This window comes from Triticum aestivum, chromosome 5D, assembly GCF_018294505.1.
Source record: "Triticum aestivum cultivar Chinese Spring chromosome 5D, IWGSC CS RefSeq v2.1, whole genome shotgun sequence".
NCBI lineage: Eukaryota > Viridiplantae > Streptophyta > Magnoliopsida > Poales > Poaceae > Triticum > Triticum aestivum.
The window spans coordinates 147178730-147185111 of record NC_057808.1 but is presented as its reverse complement, the minus strand read 5'-3'; positions in this window follow the sequence as shown (position 1 = coordinate 147185111).

The window sequence follows — 6382 nt, the reverse complement described above, 5'->3', positions numbered from 1 at the left end:
AGCTAGTTAAAATAATTTTACACTCGATTTGAACTAGCTCTATAGCCTAGTACAAATAATTTTACACTAGAGTTGAACTAGCTCTATAAGCTATTGCAAATAATTTTACACTAGAGTTGAACTAGCTCTATAGCCTAGTACAAATAATTTTACACTAGAGTTGAACTAGCTCTGTAAGGTAGTTCAAATAAATATACACTAGAGTTGAACTAGCTCTATAGCCTAGTACAAATAATTTTACACTAGTGCTGAAGTAGCTCTATAAGCTAGTTCAAATAATTTTACACTAGAGATGAACTAGCTCTGTAGCCTAGTACAAATATTTTTACACGATAGTGGAACTAGCTCCATAAGCTAGTTAAAATAATTTTATAATAGAGTTGAACTAGCTCAATAGCCTAGTACAAATAATTTTAAACTAGAGTTGAACTAGCTCTATAAGCTTGTACAAATAATTTTACACTAGAGAGTTGTATTCGCTCTATAACGTAGTTCAAATAATTTTACACTAGAATTGAACGAGCTCTATAAGCTGGTACAAATAATTTTACACTAGAGTTGAACTAGCTCTATAGCCTTGTAAAAAAAATTTACAGTAGAGTTGAACTAGATCTATAAGCTAGGTCAAATAATTTTACAGTAGAGTTCAACTAGCTCGATAGCCTAGTACAAATAATTTTACACTAGAGTTGGACTCGCTCTATAAGCTAGTTAAAATAATTTTACACTAGAGTTGAACTAGCTCTATAGCCTCAAACCAATAATTTTATACTTGAGTTGAACTAGCTCTATAGCCAAGTACAAATAATTCTACACTAGAGTTGAACTTACTCTATAAGCTAGTTCAAATAATTTTACACTAGAGTGGAACTAGCTCTATAGCCTAGCACAAATAATTTTACACTAGAGTTGAACTAGCTCTATAAGCTAGTTAAAATAATTTTACACTAGAGTTGAACTTGCTCTATAAGCTCGTTAAAATAATTTTACACTATATTTGAACTAGCTCTATAGCCTAGTACAAATAATTTTACACTAGAGTTGAACTAGCTCTATAAGCTAGTTCAAATAATTTTATAATATAGTTGAACTAGCTCTATAGCCTGGTATAAATATATTTACACTAGAGTTGAACTAGCTCTAGAAGCTAGTTCAAATAATTTTACATTAGAGGTTAACTAGATCTATAGCCTAGTACAAATAATTCTACACTAGAGTTGAACTTGCTCTATAAGCTAGTTAAAATAATTTTACTCTAGATTTGAACTAGCTCTATAGCCTAGTACAAATAATTTTACACTAGAGTTGAACTAGCTCTATAAGCTAGTGCAAATAATTTTACACTAGAGTTGAACTAGATCTATAGCCTAGTACAAATAATTTTACACTAGAGTTGAACTAGCTCTGTAAGGTAGTTCAAATAAATATACACTAGAGTTGAACTAGCTCTATAGCCTAGTACAAATAATTTTACACTAGTGCTGAACTAGCTCTATAAGCTAGTTCAAATAATTTTACACTAGAGTTGAACTAGCTCTGTAGCCTAGTACAAATATTTTTACACTAGAGTTGAACTAGCTCCATAAGCTAGTTAAAATAATTTTATAATAGAGTTGAACTAGCTCAATAGCCTAGTACAAATAATTTTAAACCAGAGTTGAACTAGCTCTATAAGGTTGTACAAATAATTTTACACTAGAGAGTTGAACTCGCTCTATAACGTAGTTCAGATAATTTTACACTAGAATTGAACGAGCTCTATAAGCTGGTACAAATAATTTTACACTAGAGTTGAACTAGCTCTATTGCCTTGTACAAAAAAATTTACAGTAGAGTTGAACTAGATCTATAAGCTAGGTCAAATAATTTTACATTAGAGTTGAACTAGCTAGATAGCCTAGTACAAATAATTTTACACTAGAGTTGGACTCGCTCTATAAGCTAGTTAAAATAATTTTACACTAGAGTTGAACTAGCTCTATAGCCTCAAACCAATAATTTTATACTTGAGTTGAACTAGCTATATAAACTAGTTAAAATAATTTTACACTAGAGTTGAACTAGCTCTATAGCCAAGTACAAATAATTCTACACTAGAGTTGAACTTACTCTATAAGCTAGTTCAAATAATTTTACACTAGAGTGGATCTAGCTCTATAGCCTAGTACAAATAATTTTACACTAGAGTTGAACTAGCTCTATAAGCTAGTTCAAATAATTTTATAATATAGTTGAACTAGCTCTATAGCCTGGTATAAATATATTTACACTAGAGTTGAACTAGCTCTAGAAGCTAGTTCAAATAATTTTACACTAGAGGTTAACTAGATCTATAGCCTAGTACAAATAATTCTACACTAGAGTTGAACTTGCTCTATAAGCTAGTTAAAATAATTTTACTCTAGATTTGAACTAGCTCTATAGCCTAGTACAAATAATTTTACACTAGAGTTGAACTAGCTCTGTAAGGTAGTTCAAATAAATATACACTAGAGTTGAACTAGCTCTATAGCCTAGTACAAATAATTTTACACTAGTGCTGAACTAGCTCTATAAGCTAGTTCAAATAATTTTACACTAGAGTTGAACTAGCTCTGTAGCCTAGTACAAATATTTTTACACTAGAGTTGAACTAGCTCCATAAGCTAGTTAAAATAATTTTATAATAGAGTTGAACTAGCTCAATAGCCTAGTACAAATAATTTTAAACCAGAGTTGAACTAGCTCTACAAGGTTGTACAAATAATTTTACACTAGAGAGTTGAACTCGCTCTATAACGTAGTTCAGATAATTTTACACTAGAGTTGAACGAGCTCTATAAGCTGGTACAAATAATTTTACACTAGAGTTGAACTAGCTCTATTGCCTTGTACAAAAAAATTTACAGTAGAGTTGAACTAGATCTATAAGCTAGGTCAAATAATTTTACATTAGAGTTGAACTAGCTAGATAGCCTAGTACAAATAATTTTACACTAGAGTTGGACTCGCTCTATAAGCTAGTTAAAATAATTTTACACTAGAGTTGAACTAGCTCTATAGCCTCAAACCAATAATTTTATACTTGAGTTGAACTAGCTATATAAACTAGTTAAAATAATTTTAAACTAGAGTTGAACTAGCTCTATAGCCAAGTACAAATAATTCTACACTAGAGTTGAACTTACTCTATAAGCTAGTTCAAATAATTTTACACTAGAGTGGATCTAGCTCTATAGCCTAGTACAAATAATTTTACACTAGAGTTGAACTAGCTCCATAAGCTAGTTCGAATAATTTTATAATATAGTTGAACTAGCTCTATAGCCTGGTATAAATATATTTACACTAGAGTTGAACTAGCTCTATAAGCTAGTTCAAATAATTTTACACTAGAGGTTAACTAGATCTATAGCCTAGTACAAATAATTCTACACTAGAGTTGAACTTGCTCTATAAGCTAGTTAAAATAATTTTACTCTAGATTTGAACTAGCTCTATAGCCTAGTACAAATAATATTACACTAGAGGTTAACTAGCTCTATAAGCTAGTGCAAATAATTTTACACTGGAGTTGAACTCGCTCTATAGCCTAGTACAAATAATTTTACACTAGAGTTGAACTAGCTATGTAAGCTAGTTCAAATAATTATACACTAGAGTTGAACTAGCTCTATAGCCTAGTACAAATAATTTTACACTAGGGTTGAACTAGCTCTGTAAGCTAGTTCAAATAATTATACACTAGAGTTGAACTAGCTCTATAGCCTAGTACAAATAATTTTACACTAAAGCTGAACTAGCTCTATAAGCTAGTTCAAATAATTATACAATAGAGTTGAACTAGCTCTATAAGCTAATTAAAATAATTTTATACTAGAGTTGAACTTGCTCTATAAGCTAGTTAAAATAATTTTACACTATATTTGAACTAGCTCTATAGCCTAGTACAAATAATTTTACACTATATCTGAACTAGCTCTATAAGCTAGTGCAAATAATTTTACACTAGAGCTGAACTTGCTCTGTAAGCTAGTTCAAATAATTATACACTAGAGTTGAACTAGCTCTATAAGCTAGTTAAGATAATTTTACACTAGAGTTGAACTAGCTCTATAAGCTAGTGCAAATAATTTTACACTGCAGTTGTACTAGCTCTATAGCCTAGTACAAATAATTTTACACTAGGGTTGAACTAGCTCTGTAAGCTAGTTCAAATAATTATACACTAGAGTTGAACTAGCTCTATAGCTTAGTACAAATAATTTTACACTAGAGCTGAACTAGCTCTATAAGCTAGTTCAAATAATTTTACACTGGAGTTGAACTAGCTCTGTAGCCTAGTACAAATATTTTTACACTAGAGTTGAACTAGCTCTATAAGCTAGTTAAAATAATTTTACACTAGAGGTTAACTAGATCTATAGCCTAGTAAAAATAATTCTACACTAGAGTTGAACTTGCTCTATAAGTTAGTTAAAATAATTTTACACTAGATTTGAACTAGCTCGATAGCCTAGTACAAATAATTTTACACTAGAGGTTAACTAGCTCTATAAGCTAGTGTAAATAATTTTACACTGGAGTTGAACTAGCTCTATAGCCTAGTACAAATAATTTTACACTAGAGTTGAACTAGCTCTGTAAGCTAGTTCAAATAATTATACACTAGAGTTGAACTAGCTCTACAGCCTAGTAAAAATAATTTTACACTAGAGTTGAACTAGCTCTATAAGCTAGTTAAAATAATTTTACACTAGAGTTGAACTTGCTCTATAAGCTAGTTAAAATAATTTTACACTATATTTGAACTAGCTCTATAGCCTAGTACAAATAATTTTACACTAGAGTTGAACTAGCTCTATAAGCTAGTGCAAATAATTTTACACTGGAGTTGAACTAGCTCTATAGCCTCGTACAAATAATTTTACACTAGGGTTGAACTAGCTCTGTAAGCTAGTTCAAATAACTATACACTAGAGTTGAACTAGCTCTACAGCCTAGTACAAATAATTTTACACTAGAGCTGAATTAGCTCTATAAGCTAGTTCACATAATTTTACTCTAGATTTGAACTAGCTCTGTAGCCTAGTACAAATATTTTTACACTAGAGTTGAACTAGCTCCATAAGCTAGTTAAAATAAATTTATACTAGAGTTGAACTAGCTCTCTAGCCTAGTACAAATAATTTTACACTAGAGTTGAACTAGCTCTATAGCCTAGTACAAATAATTTTACACTAGAGTTGGACTCGCTCTATAAGCTAGTTAAAATAATTTTACACTAGAGACGAACTAGCTCTCTAGCCTCGTACCAATAATTTTATACTTGACTTGAACTAGCTCTATAAGCTAGTTAAAATAATTTTACACTCGAGAGTTGAACTCGCTCTATAACGTAGTTCAAATAATTCTACACTAGAATTGAACGAGCTCTAAAAGCTGGTACAAATAATTTTACACTAGAGCTGAACTAGCTCTATAGCCTTGTACAAAAAAATTTACAGTAGAGTTGAACTAGATCTATAAGCTAGGTCAAATAATTTTACAGTAGAGTTGAACTAGCTCGATAGCCTAGTACAAATAATTTTACACTAGAGTTGGACTCGCTCTATAAGCTAGTTAAAATAATTTTACACTAGAGTTGAACTAGCTCTATAGCCTCATACCAATAATTTTATACTTGAGTTGAACTAGCTGTATAAACTAGTTAAAATAATTTTACACTAGAGTTGAACTAGCTCTATAGCCAAGTACAAATAATTCTACACTAGAGTTGAACTTACTCTATAAGCTAGTTCAAATAATTTTACACTAGAGTGGAACTAGCTCTATAGCCTAGTACAAATAATTTTACACTAGAGTCGAACTAGCTCTATAAGCTAGTTGAAATAATTTTATACTATAGTTGAACTAGCTCTATAGCCTGGTATAAATATATTTACACTAGAGTTGAAATAGCTCTATAAGCTAGTTAAAATAATTTTACACTAGAGGTTAACTAGATCTATAGCCTAGTAAAAATAATTCTACACTAGAGTTGAACTTGCTCTATAAGTTAGTTAAAATAATTTTAAACTAGATTTGAACTAGCTCGATAGCCTAGTACAAATAATTTTACACTAGAGGTTAACTAGCTCTATAAGCTAGTGCAAATAATTTTACACTGGAGTTGAACTAGCTCTATAGCCTAGTACAAATAATTTTACACTAGAGTTGAACTAGCTCTGTAAGCTAGTTCAAATAATTATACACTAGAGTTGAACTAGCTCTACAGCCTAGTACAAATAATTTTACACTAGAGTTGAACTAGCTCTATAAGCTAGTTAAAATAATTTTACACTAGAGTTGAACTTGCTCTATAAGCTAGTTAAAATAATTTTACACTATATTTGAACTAGCT